The 19,211-nt window shown below is 40.4% G+C and overlaps 1 long non-coding RNA gene across 3 annotated transcripts in view; it reads right to left on the bottom strand.

Moving 5' to 3' along the window:
• The window catches only part of LOC119257834 (uncharacterized), a 49,257-nt gene that overhangs the window by 13,395 nt on the left and 16,651 nt on the right, over positions 1–19,211 (bottom strand). The window contains exon 1 of one of the 3 annotated variants that reach the window (XR_008550999.1): positions 12,109–12,157. The exons of 1 other annotated variant lie outside the window; for it this stretch is intronic. This is a non-coding gene — a long non-coding RNA (uncharacterized LOC119257834). Of the gene's footprint in view, positions 1–6,978; positions 7,087–12,108; positions 12,158–19,211 lie in introns of those variants that run through there. One more of the 3 variants, XR_008551002.1, reaches the window with a different exon arrangement.

Raw genomic sequence — 19,211 nt, 5'->3', positions numbered from 1 at the left:
GACTCTATTGAGAATATCTCATCATTAAATCCCTCCCTCTCCATGTAGTCTGCTTTTTATCAGCTCAGTTCTACAAGGGGGTATTATCTCCATCTGCCCTTGAAAACTTTTATTTGAAGATGCCTCTCTGATGGCTACTCATGCAGCTAGGATGATGGCCTTGCAAATAAACATGAGCAAAGCATTTTACCCAACGAAGTAGAGGTTATTCAAATGCCTTCTATCTGTGGAAATCAATTTTCTTCTCTGACAGTTTCTTGGTCTGATTACAAAGGAACAAATATATGGACGAATAGTGATGATGTATTTGGGATGTGGATAAATAAGAACAATGTACACTTATTGGTCACTTGCTGTAAGTTAAATACTTCACACAATTTACCCAGGGATTCTTCCCAACAACCATACAGAGTATAGGAAGCCTCATGCCAGCAATTAAAGATAGAGAAACTGAGGCTCAGAGAGGCTAATATGCCCAACTAATACTCAGACAGCAGGTGACAGAGCATGCCTTCTATTGACCACAAAGCCTAATTCCTCAATTCCAGGCTCTGAACACAGTAGTCATTTATGTGAGCCTATGTGCCTATCAGCTAAGGCTTATGTATGATTTCAGATTGCATGCACGTGTCCCCCAGAAGTTTGTGTTGAACCCTAACCCTCAATGGGATGGTGTTAAGAAGTAGGAGCTTCAGGAGGTGATTAGGTCCAGAAGTCATGAGAGTGGAGTCCCCATGATGGGATTAATGTCATAGCAAGGAGACTGAAATTTGATCTCTCTTGGTCATGTAAGGACAGAGCAAGAAGACAATTGTCTCCAAGCCAGGAACTGAGCACTCACCAGAACCTGACCATGCTGGCACCCTCACCTCAACCTCCCCAGCCTCCAAAACTGTGAGAAATGTTTGTTGTTTAAACTGCCCAGTTTATGGTATTTGAGTATAGCCTGAGCTGACTCAGACAGAAACCCATGTAGAGGCGGCATGAAGATTCTCAACAATTCCAGGTCACAAGGTCTGAGACAGGTTGTGAATGAGCTCCAGGATAAAGGCAGGCTGATTCTTTTAACTTGGGAGGGTTATTTCAAAACAGACGAAGAATAAACAAGTCAAGTCCCAAGAAAAAACAAAGTCATCTGCCAAACGTCAGGGAGCAGAAACAAACGCCAAAGTGAATTGATGATGAAAGGTACCTGCTCCCAGTCCCCTCCTTCATAGGCAATTCTACTTCTCTCCCTTAAATTTATACAAAGTGTTTTTACACACAGCTCTTTCTATCCTCATTTCTACCTCTGCCATCTTCTTTTTTCAAAAATGTTTTTAAAGGAGGCCCCTACTAATGTCCATATTCCTATATGCAGTTCAGTGCAGCTATGTAAGGATGCATAAAGCTCGATCCCACCCATATTCACAGCTTGGGAGGAAGGCAGGCAGCCTGCTGGCACAGCCATCTGTTACATCTGGTACCTCTAAATTCCCATCTGGCCTGGCAGCTGAGGCCCTGGCTCAGCCCGGCCTGGGCCCCTCCCTCTGACCCTCTGGTCCTAAGATTGGGGCTCTTCCTGCTCCAATATGCTAACATGTAGTCTTTTCAAAGGCCAGGATTTTACAACAGTACTGACTTTTCCCCATGGACTTACTGGTGATTTCTCCCTCTGAAGGACAGCTCTTGAGCCCTCTCCCTCCAATCTTTATTACATGGGAAGCTGTAGGCCAGAGCACTGTGCCACTCTGTGTTCTGCAGCTCTGAGTTCTCCCTCCGAAATGGAGAGTCCTCCATGACACGCCACCCTATGGTTTCTTGGCCCTCTGGAACACTGCGATAACTTTCTAAACATGGTTCCCAGTGCCACGGTCCTACTGACAAAAGTCCAGTTTGACTGACTGAGCTCCAAAATATCAATTCCCTTTGTTACTTTGCTCTAATTTTCAAATAATCACAATAGGAAAATTGAGAGCTTATTAAGTGCAAGCCAGGTTGCTAAGATCATCATGTGAATTAACTCCATGAGTCACAAAGAAAATGAGGTTCAGAAAGCTAAGATTTTTTCCAAGATGACAAAACTAGTAAATGAGTGAGATGGTACCCTAAACCAATCTGATGACTCCAAATTTTTAAATACAAATTATATGGCTATATAATATTAAAAACAAAATACCTTTCCCTGCTCATCACTAAGCCCTCAAAAGGGAACACCACACACGTTTTGTTTGTCTAAATCTTGGGTGCTCTCTTTATCACTAGGCTAACTGGCCTCCCAGAAATTAATTCCCCAACCCAGAAAGTCAACAGCAAGACATGTGCCCTATTGTTAACATTTATACTATGCCATACCAGAATTAACTAGTTCTACGTGTGAATTCCAGACAAGAGTCTGTACTCTTCAAAATGTGTACCCATATCCACAGGACTGACTTATAAATAAAGGCTTTTCAGTAAAGGCTTGTTGTAGTCTTAACTGCAGTCCCAATGATTGCTAGAACTTGTAGGTCCATGGTTCTCTCGCTGAACCCAGCGAGAGGGAACAACCTGAATATCTCTGAATAGCTAAAATCAGCTTTCACCTCTAGCAGCAATATGGAGGCTTCCTGTGTCAGGAGATCTAGGATGTAAGGGAGGAAGGAAAATTCATGGTTGAAGATCTGTTTGATGTCAGCACTTTGCTAGCCCTCTATGTAGGATTAGACCTCATCCATCAAGCTCTATGCAGGGAACACTGATACTAAGTGGAAAATGGACCACAAGTGGAAATTTGATGAAGACTGCTGTCACTTGATAAGCTAGGGGCACAGATCATTGCTTTGCCAAGCTATTTGCTATATCCCATTGGCAACTCTGGGTGTCAGGCCTTAGAGTCACTGACCTGCAGAGGAGGGGAACAGTCGCTGATATAGAGACAAAATATCAAGGTATAAAAATGCAGAAAGTGGGAAAGGGAGAATTTCAGCAAGATCCATACAGAAGGGCTTCCATGGAAAGTGAAATCCATCCAGACTATTTTTGGGTCCAGAACACAAACCTATCAGGTTTCTCCTCTCAATTTAAGCAGCAAATGCTTCCTGTAGATGCAGATTGAGAGATCGCACACCAGAAGACCAGTGTGTTCTTAAACCTATATGCCTGCTATTTAGAAGGAATAGTAAGTCCCACTATCATTATTTAAAGAATTCTGAGACTTTACAAGAACTCATAGACAAGAATTAGCTCACAAGGTCAGACATATTCCTAGAGCAGAAGAGTCAAAAAGAACACCTGCTCCCTGAGTGTTGGCCCAGAATCAATGTCAAGAGGGGAAAAAGTGGGAACGGAAATGATTGGTATTTTGTTCCTTCATCAAATGGATGTTGCTTTCTTTAAAATCTCCGTCAGTTTATCATCTGACAATCTAGTGCTACCTTCCCATATTACAAATAAGAAAACTGATCCTGGAGGAATCAATTACCTCCTCACTACCTTTGGTTCAATCGAACTCAATTGAGGGTGGAACCAAGCCTCCTGTACCCTAATCCCAAGCTCCTCCTTCTACATCACGACACTGATTTCAATAAGGATATCGTAGTTAGAAGGAAGTGGATCACAAGCTGCAAACCGCTGAAGTAGAAATTAATCAATCATTTGGAGAGGGGCTGTGCAAGGTCCCCAAGCTAAGCTTTGCCTCTCCACCCCAGGCCCATATGCTACTTCCCTTTGCCAGGACAGCTCCTGGACTGCTGGGTGTCCTTCTGCTCAGGACATTGAGCAAACTAGGTCAAATGTAGTATTCAGCAACCTTCCTTAAGCTGTGAAGGTCATTTCAGTGCTCAGCATTTTTTCAGATAAATAATGAAAATGGAGATTTCTCAATATGGCATAGCTAGGCTGATTCCCTAGGAACTGCATTTACACTGCACCATGTATTACCAACATATGTTTCTCCTTGTATAGTGGATGCCAAGTTAAGATTCCATTAGGGAATAAATTTTCATAAAGAATAAAGAACATCAAGCAATAACTTGTTGGAAAAATGCCATAAGGCGGGATATGGGCAGAGAAGCCCTGTTCACAACAGCAACATACAAAATGTCAGTTTAAGGAGAGAGGGTCTTTAAAAGGACTGAAGTAATCCTCAAAATGTCAGCAGGTGAGCACCATGAAGACAGAACTCCAGGTTACTGATGGATGGGAAGGAAAGGGCAGGAAAACAAATTCTCCCCCAGAACTTCCACAAAGAACACAGACCTACTGTCATCTTGATTTTAACTAAGAGAAAAAGTAGCAGATTTCTAATCTACAGAATTATAAAGTAACAAAGTTATATTGTTTTAAGTCATTACCTTCATGGCATTATTTTATGGAGGCAAAATGAAACCACTATTTTTAAACCTCTCCAAATTACAAAATAGTAAAATATTATGAGCAGAAAAAATAGGTGCAAAATAGTGGAGAAATGCTTAAAATGTTCTCAATTTGATATACATTAAAGGAGACCATCCTATTACATATTCAAACATATCTAGCATCATTTTAAAAAAAGTAGATGCAAATAAATGCACCAGAAATAGATTCTACCATGTTAAATATATTTACTCTCTTAGAGGAAACAACAGGGGGAAAAAAAACTTAAATAGTTTGGGGGTATCTCATTAGCACATTTAAAATAAAATCAGACTGTATCCCCAGTTTATACAGTAAATCAAGATAAATTTTAGATAACTCTAAAACTAAATACTTTTAAATTTTATAAAATGTGGCAAAGAATAAAATGTACGTAAGTGTGCAGGAAATAAAACATCCTAAGCTTGAATGATGGGACAATTCATATCTAATGATTTAAAAGAGAAAAACAGGGATTAAAGTATTATTAAAAGAAAAAATAAAGGGTTAATATCTATATCATATAAGATATATAATTATAATATGCAAAAAAGATGCCCAGTGGATGAATGCAAAAAGAACATGATCTGATCATCTATGCAGGTAGAATTGAAATTAGTAAACATGCAAAAATGTTCCACCGTGCTGTGATTAAAGAAAAACAAATTAAAATTCATTAAGTGGCATTTTACACCTATTATATTATCAAAAATAATGATAATACTCAAGGTTAACCAGATTCTGAAGATAGTACATTTACACTGTTGACTGCAATTTAAATAGATTCTGTTTGTAAAGTAATTTTAGCTATACATATAAAAAGCCATAAAAATATCAATTTTCTTGGATCCAGTAATTCTATCACTAGGCTGTTATCCTAAGGAAATAACCCAAACAAGAAAGAAATATCTATGTGTGAAGATACTCATTTACAATAGTAAAAAGCTAAGGACAACAAAGAACAGTTAGGTCAACTTTACGTAATGGAATATGAGATATTCATTGAAATGACACGTAGGAAGCTTACCTGGTAACATGCAAAATGTTAATACGAAGTATTGAATTAAAGCTGAAAATAACAGGCTAAATAGTATCAAAATATAATTTTGGAGGGGAAAAAGTGGTCAAATATTGAAAATTCCACATGGTTCAATCTAATACTCTGTCATGGATACAGGGAGGGAAAATAGCTGGGGGCCACACTTATGAGGAAAAACAAAAAGAAAATAGTTCAAGGGATGGGAATATTTAGCCTTTTTCTATTTTTGCTATTTTTCATGCTGCTGTAATATTACAATGAAATGATTTAATTGTAAAACAATTAAAATTGTAAAACAATTTAAAAAATGAAATGAATTTAATTGTAAAACATTACAGACATGATTGCTGTACAGAAAAATAGGTCTGATGAAACATGTTAAAGGGTACAATTTCATTATATCTTCCATTTCAAATTATTTAATTCAGCATACAAGAATCAAGGAATTAAGTTTTTAACTAGAATAAGAATTTGTTTTGAGAAGATATAATCAAAAATGTCAAAGTTAGTAATAAGGCAACAGAGCAGGTCACTAGGTTTTAAAGTCAAATACCAAATATACTCTACAAAGTTAGAATCCAATTTATAAGATGGTGGAAAAAATTACTTCACCTCTTTTAAAGTCAGTTCACTTATCTGTAAAATGGGGTTACCATAAAGATTGATGGGATGATGCATATCAACTTATTTGAGTGTACAGCAAATAATAGGTGTTCAACAATTATAGCAAGTATATCATTAATGATGCAAAATAAATTTTTTAGATGAATAATGAATGGAGATGGAGAACAATATGCACACTCTCCCTATATATACCAAAAGGTTGAAAATTATTCCAACTTATATACTTTTTATCTTGTCTTTTCTAAAAATATTCTTAATCAAAACAGACCAGCACAAACCAAGGTATATACAGAGTTATCTTCAGAATTTAAATGTTATAAGATATAGATTTAGCAGAAATTGCAAATATAACTTAGCAACAAGTTTCCCTTCTCTTTCTTAGCCTCTAAAACAAGAACACCCAGTGGCACCAGGTTACATTTTCTGGAAGTATTTGTCATGAACTCTTCCACTGTAATTTGACATTTGTGGATATACTTTCTCAATCTGGTACAAAAAGATACTGAAGTTACAGTTGAAAGTTACTGCTTCCCTTTTTTGTCAGTGTATCATGTATTTCGAGGACAGTCACATATGGCAGAATTGTCCTCTACCTTCCCCATATCAGCGGCAGCAGGAAGCCAGTCTGGATAATGAAATTCTCTTTTCACAAACTTCACCTAAAAAGAAAGTCTCTCCTCTTCCAAAACACTGAGCAAGAAGATTTAGGCTTGAGCTGGCAGGGCCAACGTGGTTGACTAGACTACTCAACACACTCATTTCCCTAGCTGCTAGGAGTGTCTGCCACTGATGGCTCAGAGCTGTATCTCCCACAGGAATTTCTATCACAGGAGAAAACTTCATCCAAAATATGCTCCTTCCCAGAGATCAGCCCACAATCAACAACTAGCCGATAGAGAGATACAAAGGCACAGACACTTTGCTTCATCTTGGAGACAACCTTTAAAAGATCCAGAACTCACCGTAGCATTAGCTGAGACTTCTTCAGCTCAACCACTTCAGGAGTCAGCTTCTTCCTCTGCATAATCATGACTCTCTCTCTCCCTTACAGATATAACTTCCAAAAACTCTCTCCCATAAATTTTCATGCAGCTCTCCATATTCCAGAGTCTATTTCCAGGGAAGCCAACCTAAGAGACTTAGTACATGAGTAGAGCCTTATCATAATAATCAAGAGGAAACAAGAAATAAATGCAACATTGTCTTCTAAATACCTCGATTGACCTCCTTATGCGCTACCTATATCCTGTTCACTTCTTGGTCTTCCAAGTAACCAGAATCAGTGGATTCCATTGTTTACCTAAGCTATGGAATTGGGTCCTAATAACCTGGAATCAGAAGCCTTGTTTCTTTTAATGGTTCTTTTAATAGTGGGGAATGTTTAATGATTTTTGGATTGTTTCATTGAGTATCCCTTGGCCAGCACAGGGGCAATAAGAGGAAGAGCAGCAGCCTTCACTTTCTTCAACTAATTATTTATGACAACTAATAAGCCCCACCATTTCTCTATTATATTTCCTGGAGTCTACAGTTTATAAAGAAACAAACCTGGAGCTGGGATGTTTAATAATTTTCCCCAAAAAAGTCTCTTGAATATGATTCTCCTGCCTCTGGGTGTCCAAACAATATCAAAAATGCCATAACTTGAACTGGACTTAAATCCCTATTGTCCATATCCCAAGAGAACTTGGCAACATCAACATCAATCTGACCACATCTTGCCCTCAAATACAAAAACTATTATCGGGTGACCCAGAAATTCAAGATGCCCTGATTTTAAAAATATACTCATTTACTTCTTGAAAGCAATAAAAAAAGGTATCCCAGAACTTGTTTGCATCATTTACCCAAAATGGACCTAGAAAATGCAGCACTATAAATGTTTTCCCAAGGAAATTACTTTGCATAATCAGAGGAGGAAAAATAGAAGCATGCAAAGATTACAGATAAAAATAAAGCAAATTAAGACATGATGGTAGAGGTTCCTCAAAAAAATTAAAAATAGAGTTTCCATATGATTTGGCAATTCCACTTCTGGGTATTTATCTGAATACAAACACTAAATTGAAAAGACATCTGCATTTCCATGTCATTTAAACATTATTTGCAGTAGCCAAGACATGTAAGCAACCAAAGTATCCAACTATGAATGAATGAATAAAGAAAAGATATATATATCCTTCCATGGACATACCAAATATACATATATAGAGAAAGAAAGAAATCTACATAGATAGGTATGTATCTATAAATACAGATATTTCACTTATTCATTATATATATACATGCACCCATGCATACATACATACAAAGGAATATTAGTCCACCATATGAAAGGAAATCCTGCCATTTTCAATATGGATGAACCCTGAAGACATCACACTAAGTGAAATAAGTCAGAGAAGAAAAATACCTTATGATCTCACTTATACATGGAATCTAAAAAAAAAAATAAAAAGAAAGCCTATAAAGAACATATAAATACAGAGAACAGATTTGTACATAGGCAAAAATGGGTGAAGGTGGTCTATAGGTATGAACATCTAATTACAAATTAATTAAGTCCTGGGAATATAATGTAAGGCATGGTGACTATTGTTTAAAATTATTGTGTGTTTTGAAGTTGCTAAGAGAGTAAATCTTAATAGTTTCTATACAAAAAATAAAATTGTTGGCCTCCCCGGTGGCGCAGCGGTTGAGCGCTGGGTTGCGAAGCTGCCCGCAGCCTCTGCGGTGCCGGTTCGATCCCCGGCTGCTCCCCGGCCACCAGAGGAGGGTCCCACATGGCGCGCAGACCTCTCCTGCCGCCCGCTGCTCCCCTCAGCAGTGTACTTCGTTCCTTCTGCCTGCTCTGCTCCCCGCTCTGGTGAATTCTCTCACCCTCCTGCGCTTCTGACTGTACCCAGTGCATGTATAAACAAAACAAACAAGTAAATAAATAAATAAATAAATAAAACATGCCTCTATTAAAAAAAAAATAAAATAAAATTGTAACTATGTGGTGATGGATGTTAATTAAATTTATTGTAGTGATCATTTTACAATATATACAAATATTGAGTCAGGATATACAACTGAAACTAGTATATCAATTATATCTCAATCTTTAAAAAATAAAACAAAAACACTGTTGTCTTCTATTCTACATTGCCTGACATTTTCAAATCCATAAAAGCAATTCTGAGGAAGAGTTACAAAACATAAGGTCCAGCCAGAGTCTAAAGCCCAATCCTTCTTATACCTATAGTTCAAGCTATTCCCTCCTGAAATACCAGCTCAGAATAAAGCACATTTTTGCCCAGAAGTACTTTTGTATAAATAAATCTGGCTCAAACAAACACCCAAAAATTGAGCCATATCCTTGCTGAGTTAGCAGTTGGTTTCTATTTGATACCTTACAGGTGAGGCTGTTTGCAGTAGTGAGAGATGCTACCCCTGGAAATGTGATAAAAGAGCTGGAATTGAGCCTAGACCAGTGTGGACATCAAACTCTCTGGGGCACTGAAAGCTTAGAGACTGACTGTCCATGGTTTTAGTTATTCATATCACTCCCAGCTGCAGTGGTCCTGATAAGCAAATTACCAAACTTGATTGTGTTCTTTCTTCAATAACCTATAAATTTCCCTCTGGCCCCACATCCCGTCTCTGAGAATCCACTCCAACCAATAGCTTGAGGTCAAATGACTTTTCCCCCAGCAACAAAGGATATAACTAAGAGCAGTGGTGAAAACCATTCAAAGCAAGTCACCCAATTGGGTGGCCAAGAGCCAGTAAGTTTCCTAGATAATTTGAAGAGAGATATATGGACTGTTCAAAGTCAGATGCTGGCACTGAAGAATGGGACAACAGAAGAACATGACCCAGCTTAGGTGCAAGCAAAATTTATGAAGATTCAGAGATGAGAGCCTGCTGAGAAAGCTAGTATGCAAGAAGGGACTGAATACTAAAAGATCCACAGAATAGAAGGCAGCTCCAGGGAAAGAAAAGTAGACAGCAGGTTTCTGACAACTTTCTACTACTCTGTAAATCCTACCTGTACTGTCTATAATTAGACTTTATGAGATTTCCCAGGAGCCTTACTGTGAATCCTACTGACATAAAATAGCCTAAGCGGATAGGTCTCTCTTCCAAAAAAAAGTTTTGGACATATTCACTCATGTGGAGATGACCAATACCAGTATATATTTAGTACTCAACATATACTTGCTCAGTTATTATGCATCGAGCACTCTGCTAGCTCCTGGGATTCAATGTAAGAACAGTCACCGCTCCTTACTCTCATGGAGCATATAGTCAAATGTGAAAACCATTATTAATCAAATAATCACATAAATATAGAATTGCTAACTGTCAAAGACCTGCCTAGACATGAACAGGGTACCACATATCTTAACTCCCAGAAGCAGCTCTGTGAGAGCAACCTCTGTGCTGGGTGTGAAAAGATAAGGAATCATTAAATAAGTTGAGGAATGAGAATTCTATGGAAGTGGGACCGGAATGTACAGAAACTTTAAGGTGGGGGAAGCTAGAGTAGAAAGGATGATGAGAACAGAGGTAGGTGAGGCTGCAGAGGTAAGCCAGACGGTCATCAGGAGCATGACCATGTGAACAACTTTGTAAAAAGTACTTTCAAATATTGAAGGACTTATAGCAGAGAATGAGATGATAAAACATCACTTCAGTTTAGTGTAAAAATGAACTGAGGGAGATAAAAATAAGCCAAAGAAAAACAATTAGGAGAGTTGTCCATAATGAGGGAAGAGACATATGACCTGGTGGATAAAAAGTAGGTGGACCAAGAGCTACTTGAAAGATAAAGGTAATGGCTGGGATGGGAAATGGTTTAGGAGACAGAAGTAATCAAGGAAGACATGCAGAGTGTCTGACTTAAGTTATATCTGGGGTCACTAACAGGGATAGGGAACATTGGACATGTTGTGTTTGAGGACCTTTGAAGTCATCCAAGGAAAGAAGTTTGTTAATAAATGGACTGTGCAGACCTGGGATCAAAAAAGATGTGTAGGTTAGATTTGAAAATGTGAGCGTTGTGTCCATATAGCTGGTCACTGACGTCTGTATGTAGGTGAAATCAATGGGTGTGTAGAGTGAGAAGAAAGGTATGGAGTGAAACCATTGAGTCCTTTTTCACTGGAGGTTGAGCAAAGGAAAAACAGAAGTCAAGATTAGAGTGTTCCTTACCTTGAATAATGGAGTGGTTCACTGTGTCTATTTTTGCTGCGAAAACTCATAAGGTAAACACAGGAAACATCACTAGATTTAGTGATATGGAGGTGATTGGGGATCTTAGCAAGCACTATGATGGCAGAAAGATGGGGGGCAGAGAACAGATTGAAGTGGGCTGAAAGTGACAGTGGAAAGTAAAATAAATAGACAAAATGCTGTAAAAAAAAAAAAAAGTTCTATGTGGATAGAGAAATAATAAGGCTATCCTAGCAGAGGAAACTGGGCTCAAAGAAAATGCAAGGAGCTTTTGTTTTAATGTGAAAAATTTGAACCTTTAAAATAGTAATGAGAAGGATTCACTGGAAAGGGAAAATTTAAGATTCAGGAAATGGAAGGAATAATGGATAGTATAGGATTCCGGCAACAGATGAGTGAGATTGTAAGTCCAGAAAGCTGCTTAAATGAATCATGATCTGGAGCGATGAGTTTGGCTGAAGAGGTGAATTTAGAATTGATGAGAAAAGCCTTGGCGGAGAATAATGGACATCACCCATGGGAGCATGAAAAGTGGGGAGAGAACAGAGACTGGGAGATGTCCACACTTCAGGAGTGGTCAGAAGAGAGAGAGACATGGTGGAGATTGGGAAGCAATGTCCAGGAGGGTGGTGAGAGAGCCTAGGCTCACGCAAGCCGCCTCACTGCATATCTGTTTCACCAACACAGACTCATGGCTGATTTCCCAGTCATTTACTCCCAGGCCCAGTGTCTTCCCATATACCACCTGGACAGCATGGGGCGGGGCTGGGGGGGGTGGTTTGGGGGGGGAGCAGGAGAGTCAGGAGCAGCACACACAGAAGGGAAGTTTGATGGGTGAATGTAACAACCCGACAACCCAAGTCTGCATTTACCTCCACCACTGACTGGCTGTGTAACTTTGGGCCTGGGCTTTTCTTTCAATTCAATTCTCTCCTGTGTAAAATAAAGACAACATTTTCTTTAACAGCCTCGTAGGGCCGCCCTAAAAATTACATGAGTTACTAGCTGCGAGAGCGCTTTAAACACTTGTAAATCACAACACAGGCAAGAGGAATTATTATTAATCTTGAGCTTCTGTTTGCTTCATGGTTCATCCTTTCTCGAATACTTCCACTGGCTCCCTTTCTTGGCTCCCAGAAAGGAAATGGATGGTGCTGTCACCCCCCAAACACTATTGCCCTTTCCTTTCAGGTCGTTCCAAGTCTGAGTCACAGTTAAGCAAATGTAATGCATTTTGCAGGTAGAGTTGGCAAGATGTGCTCCATTTGCTTTTTGGCCCAGTCCTTTAATTGCACTTGGAAGGAAACAGCACACTATATAGAGTGAAGATGAGAATATGATTTGGAAAAAGAGAGAGAAAAGGAAACAAGTTGGTTTGGGGATGAAAAGGCACATCACACAAACTTAAAATTATTGGGAATATATGCAAATTCCTAAGGGCATTCAGAGCTCAAGCCATTCTGCTGAGGACACCACCATGCTGAATAACAGGGGCCTCCCGGATGTGACCCCAACACGAGTCACCATTTCTTTCTTGCAAATCATTTGTCCCCCCACTGCATTCGAATGTGCTTATTTCTACCTCCACACCTCCCTCAGAAGATGCCTTCCAGGAGCAGCTTCTCAGCATCTTCTGCCTGCCCCAGCAATAATCAGGTCAACCCACCCCTTAATCTGGGAGACCGGCCTCATTTTCTGTATTTCTCCACAACTTAGAGTCAAACCACAGTTTAGCAATTCACTCTAAAGTATCTGTGACTCTGCCATTGTATCAGATGCAGTGGTCTTTTCTCTCTAATTAATATTGTTGACATTAAACAGTTGATATGTTCCGGATGATTTTATATCCATTATCTCAGTCAAGATGTGAATTCTCCCCACTTTATATATGAGGAAGTAAAGTCTCACAGAGGGAAACTGTTTGCACAAAGTTGGCAGGTGTTGAGGCCTCCTGGGTAAGAAGGTAAAGTTCAGCTTGTATTTCTCCTGAAAGACAGGGTCTGCCTCATTGTCCTCTTTCCCATGGTACCAGTCACTGAGGAGATGTCTGGGCTTCTGGGAAAGAGGATGCCAATGTAAAAGGAGCTGCTGAGAGGGAGATAGGAGGACCCCAAAGATTGATATTCTATTTCAAACTTCTCTCAAGAGCACAGCATAACCACATTCCCACCCCTCACACTATAATGCTAAACCAGATTCTCAAATAGCGTTGGGAAAAATGATTTTCTTGTCCTATTCACCATTAAATATTTAATCTGCTAATATTTCTAATGTTATTTAATCAAAGAAGACTGATTTCAAACATTTTACACAGAACAACGCTTTTTGTATCTTAGCACTTCAGCCTACCAGAGTGTTATTTGTGTGACTGTAAACTAATATATGCAGATTCACCACAATTAGACATTGCAATAGTAATTGTTTGCCTTTAGTGTTTGGTTTGTTTTTTTAATATGCTCATCAGGAAGTTCAAATTTTACTGGTGAAACAAAATTCATTACCTGCCTTTGGATTAAAGTGAAGTTTGGATTTAAGTTTTCAAGTCCTAATAAGATTCTGTCTCCAGCTTACTTTTCAGGGACTAACAAAATGAGCTTCTAGACCCAAATAAGCAGTTTTACTTGTGCTTTCTTGAACTGTTACTGAGACTCTCTGAGAATAAAGCCATGGCTTTCAGTGAGAACATAGGTCCCTGAGAGCCCACAGAACCTTCAAATCACTTGGGGAGCCCCTTCCATTTGTTCAAATGATCTCAACTGAATCTTTCTTTTTACATCCAGCACAAGGATATATGTGCTGTTATGGTAAACTGCCTGCAGTGATGGCCATTGGCAATCTGCCCATCTCAGAATACAGGCTGAAGTCTTACCCTGTAACTTATTCTGATTCATAAAATATGGCAAAATTAATGTACATATTCTGGAATCTAGGCCTTAAGAGACCTGATAGTTTACATTTTCACTCTTCTAGGATCTACCAGCTGTGTCGAAAAATGGTAAGAGACCATCTCGAGAGTGAGGCTTAGCCAGCTGCCAGTCACTCTGAGCTCAGGCACCAGACATGTAAGTGAAATCTCTGTGGGCATTTGAGGCCCAACTGAGTTCCTAACTGAATGAGGACATGTGAGGGACCCCAGTCAATATCATATAGAGCAGAAGAACCTCCCAGGTGAGCTCAGCTGACCCATGAAATTGTAGGAATAGAAATGGTTAAATAGAATAACGGCTACCATTTAATTTTCTCCACAAGTAAAAAGGAACTCTTTTACACTGCTAGTGGGAATGAAAATTGATCCAGCCACATGGAAAGCTGTGTGGAGGATGCTCAAATTACTAAAATTGGATCTACCATGTGACCCAGCAATTCCACTCCTAGGAATCTACCCAAAGGACAAAAAAACATTAATTTGAAAGGAAACCTGCACTCCTATGTTCACTGCAGCACTGTTTACAATATCTAAGCTCTGGAAACAACCTAAATGTCCAAAAACAGATGACTGGATCAAGAAGATGTGGTATAGATACACAATGGAATACTACTCACCAATCAAAAAAGATAAACTTATGCCATTTGCAGCAACATAGATGGAGCTGGACGGGATTATGCTCAGTGAAATAAGTCAGAAGGAAAAAGAAAAATATTGTGTGATTTCACTTACAGGAGAGACAAACAAGAGGAAGGAAAGAAGACAAAACTAGCAGGCAAACTATAAAAATCGGAGACATATAACAGGGGAGGGGAAGGGAGAAATATCAGAACAGGGACAGGAAGAGCACAAGAGACCATGGTGACAGTTCATGGGTGACCTGGTGGAAATTTTATGGGGATTATACCTGAGAGGGGAAATTAAACAGTGTACAAAAATAAACAATAATGTAATATATATACGTATATATTTACTAGAATAATAATTTTCTCCACAACATTCTCCCTGCCCTGTCTGACCATAATAACCTCTTTTACTATAGATCTTATTTTATGTCTAAAACTCATTGTTTAATTATACATTAAAATGAAGTTTAACTCAGGGCCTCCCCGGTGGAGCAGCAGGTTGAGCACTGCACTGTGAAGCTGTCCATGCCTCTGCAGTGAGGGAGGGAAAGGCATGGCAGACCTCTCCTGTCTCGCCTCCTGCTCCCCTTAGCAGTGTATTTCGGTCGTCTGCCTGTTCTGCTCCCTGCTCTGTCTCTGGTGAATCCTCTCACCCTCCAGCACCTCTGGGCTGTACCCCAGCTATTGTATAAATAAAACAAATCTTTTTTTTTTAATGAAGTTTAATTCACATGGTCCCATCATATAAACTCTCCCATTTAGCCTTCTCAGCCACAGAGCTACAAGGCTCAGTTCCTCTTCCTGCACTTGAACCTCTGTTCAACCCACTGTTGGGGAGCTGCAAACATAGGGGAGTTGCTAATCAAACTGATCAAAATCCACATTAGTTTGACTCATTAGTGTCACTAAGGTGGGATTCATGGCTCCACCCATTCCTCCTGCCCCCTACTTAAGCCTGACCCCTAAGACAGACCTTCCATATTCTTTTTCTTCTATCTTATGTGCCTGAGATGGGTAAGTGGATTAATTAGAGACTGTATCTCCCTCTATAGTTACACTTCAGCAAAAGGGTCCCAAGATTTAGATCTTCTTTGAGGCTGGAGTGAAGATGGATAGGAGTCCCCACTACAGACCCAAAACAGTCCCATGCTCTATGAAGTTTTTATCAGAGAACCCTATTATAAATATCTTCTAAGGTGGCTCCTAATGATTGCCAACTCTTATTGTTTACATTCTTATATAAACCCCGCCTGTTGAAAGTAAACTGCCCTAATAATTTGCTTCTAAGGATCAGTATGTGATAAATATGATGAGATGTTACTGCCATGATTGGATTACCTAATATTGTTATTTTCACCACGCTAACAGGCTCTCTCCTTTGCTGGTTTAGATGAAACAAGCCACCATATTGGAGAAATTATGTGACAGAGAAATAACGGCAACCTGCAGTCACCAGCTGCAAGATACTGAGGCTCTCAGTGTAACAGAAGATAATCAGCTGAATCTTTCCATAAGCTATGTAATAAGCCCAAAAAGATCCTTTTCCAATAGAACCTTCAAAGAGAACTCAGCCTAGATCTGCACCTCAATGGTAGTCTCATGAAGATCATGAAACCAAGGACCCAAGAAACCAAGATAATAAATGTGTGCTGCAGTATGCCACTAAGCAATAGATAACACAAATGCAACTACATCGGCAGTTTGGGGTACCTGCGTTGATATCAACAAAGGACAACTTTGAATGCTGTTATTGTGGGTATAAGTTCCTTGAGAACCCAAAGGACATGAGAGGTGATCGGAAAGGTAGGATTTGGCCATCTGTAGGTTCTGATATTTTCAAAACTATATCCTAACCTTGACAATATTATTATCCCTAATTTAGAGCTAAGGAAACTGACGATCAGATAGTTTGTTATTTGCCTAAGTTTCTTACTCTTACCAGTGTTCTTTCTCTCCCAATAGGCTGCCGTATCATACTGTTGCTTTAGAAATTTAGAAAAGCCTCTAAAAGGTTTCATTAATTAAATTGTAAGCAGTTTGAGAGCAGGGACACCATGAGACATGTTCCTGTTCTCTGTGGCACCACACAGCAGTGCTGGGTAATTCTAAAGCAGGTATGTGAGGTGGGCTCCTCATACTACCATGATCTCTGTCTTCTATGTGACCTCACCACTGCCACCTGCAACATCATTTACGGGAACACTTCAGTCGCTATCCAAATAAAGCACTCACATGGGGGATGTCTTCTGAATATGAAGTGATCCAGCCATTTAATGTAGATGGTTTTATGGCATTAATAAAATTAAGTGTTCTGGGAAATGTGTCTTAAGTGAACCAGTCTAATTCCAAGGTTCTAGAAGGCTTTTAGTTTTGATGCAAACCCACTGGAAATGTAAGCCAAGGCAGCATTAAGGAGCTGTCCGGTGAAATGCAAAGGATCTGGAGCTTAGTCCCCTAGTCAATGTGTCCCTGTGGTCCACTTTATCCAGCCAAGTTAGATAAAGTTCAGAGGCTTTGGGGGTGGAGAGCACAGAAGGCAGGGTGGGAAGCAAAAATGAAGATGGAAGTAGCTGCTGCTTAACTTCAATTCAGGGTAGAAGGAATTTTTAAAATTAGCTTGAAGCTTCAGCAATCTGTGACTAGCTCTGTGACTGTGGGCCAGTCACTCTCCATCTCTGAATGCAATGGAGATAAAAGTACATACCCCACACAGCTTCTGAAACACAAGCCAAAAAAAGAGGTCACCGGCAGTGTTTTATGAACTGTGAGGTGCTCTACGTATGCGAGGTATTTTCATCACCCCCAGCAACAGCTGTTGCTATAGCTGTGGTGATCAAAACAGCAGCCATAAAACAAGGTAATCCTCCTCAGTGGAACACTTTGGATTTTCCCCACAAGTAATGGATGCGATCTGATTTAACGTTACTTCCAAAGAATTAGATAGGAGGATTGCACTGAGTACCAGTGAAGAGACAGAAATCTCACCCATGTTTTGAAAGAAACATTTTACTATTAAAAATTACCATCTTGGGCCTCCCTGGTGGCGCAAGGGGTTAAGCACCACACTGTGAAGCAATCCCCAGCCGGCCAGGGAGCAACCCACATGGCGAGGCAGACCTCTCCTGTCTCTCCTGCTGCTCCCCTCAGCAGTGTGTTTCAGTCATTCTGCCTGTTCTGTCCCTCATTCTCTCTCTGGTGGATCCTCTCACTCTCCTACCCCTGCATCTCTGGCCTGTACCCCAGCTCTTATATGCATAAATAAATAAAATCTTTAAAAAAAATTTACCATCTTGTTATCAACTCATCAAAGAGGCAACCAAGACAGCAAGTACAAGCAGCACCTGGCTCCTTCAAGGGCTGACCTCCCGGACTTGCCAGGGACTGAGCAGGAGGAAGTGCAGCACCCAGGCCAGCTGGGCCAAGGTGGTCACCCAGGTTGGAGAACGCTAGGAAGACAGCAGAGTAATTAAGACTTAGAAGTCTGGAGCAGGAGCCCTCAGCGATGGGATCCAGACTTTGAGCAGGGGCCACCATCCTGCTGGAGCCAGACTCTCCAGGGAGGTGCAGTGAGCCTGGCATGTGAGTGCTGGGAAACCACCCACTGCACTGAGCTGCTGCTACTCCCTCCCGGAGCACGCTGGCACTGCTAGGGCAAGGAAGCAGTGCTGGAACACAGCTCCCAAGAACACAAGGGCAACAGGAAAGAATAAACCCCTTCTCCCTCTTCTGCCCCCTACTGGCAACACTTAACAGGAAGCCAGGTGGGAGTAAGACATGGGTTTGCAGGACCGTCAGCATTGCTAGGCAGAGCACAGAGTGTTAGGTTAGAGACGGTAGCTTAACACCTGGCACAGAAGCTTACTAAACATACGTAGGGAAGAAAATCTGTGGTCAAAGATTGAGTAAAAGAGTTCTTCTTCCTTAAAATTCTTCCCCAGTTCCTGAGTCCAGTCTACGGAGCTCCTCAGGATGAAGGAAATTCCTGTTAAGTGTTGCTCTCTCAGCTCCTGTCGTCTGACCCACATGTTGGGCAGAACCACTTCTCCCCACTGCCCAGCATGGTGACACCCCCCGAGGAACAGTCGTGGGCATGAGCAGTCGCAGTCCCAGCCCTGACAGTCGGTCACGTCTCTTGGACTTCTCCCAGGGCATCATCCTGCCTGCTTTGCAAACTTTCAGACAGCTGGGATGAGGGCAGCATTAGGCAGCTTTAAAAATTGATGTGGATCATTATTCTTTCATGAGCCACTGCAAATCCAACAGCACAAGGCCAAAGGCAAGCACGTGGGAGCCGTTATATCATTCTGCTCCAATCCTGGTCAGTTTGAACCCCTGAAAGAGCTTTAAGAAGCCAACAAACCTCCAAACACCGCTTGCTACCAAAGGAGGTGCCACTGGACCCTAGAAGTAAGTGGTGTTTCAT

This window comes from Talpa occidentalis, unplaced genomic scaffold, assembly GCF_014898055.3.
Source record: "Talpa occidentalis isolate TD23 unplaced genomic scaffold, MPIMG_talOcc4v2.1 talOcc4.10, whole genome shotgun sequence".
Lineage (NCBI taxonomy): Eukaryota > Metazoa > Chordata > Mammalia > Eulipotyphla > Talpidae > Talpa > Talpa occidentalis.
The sequence above is the reverse complement of the archived record's forward strand: the minus strand, read 5'-3'. Positions and strand labels throughout refer to the sequence as shown.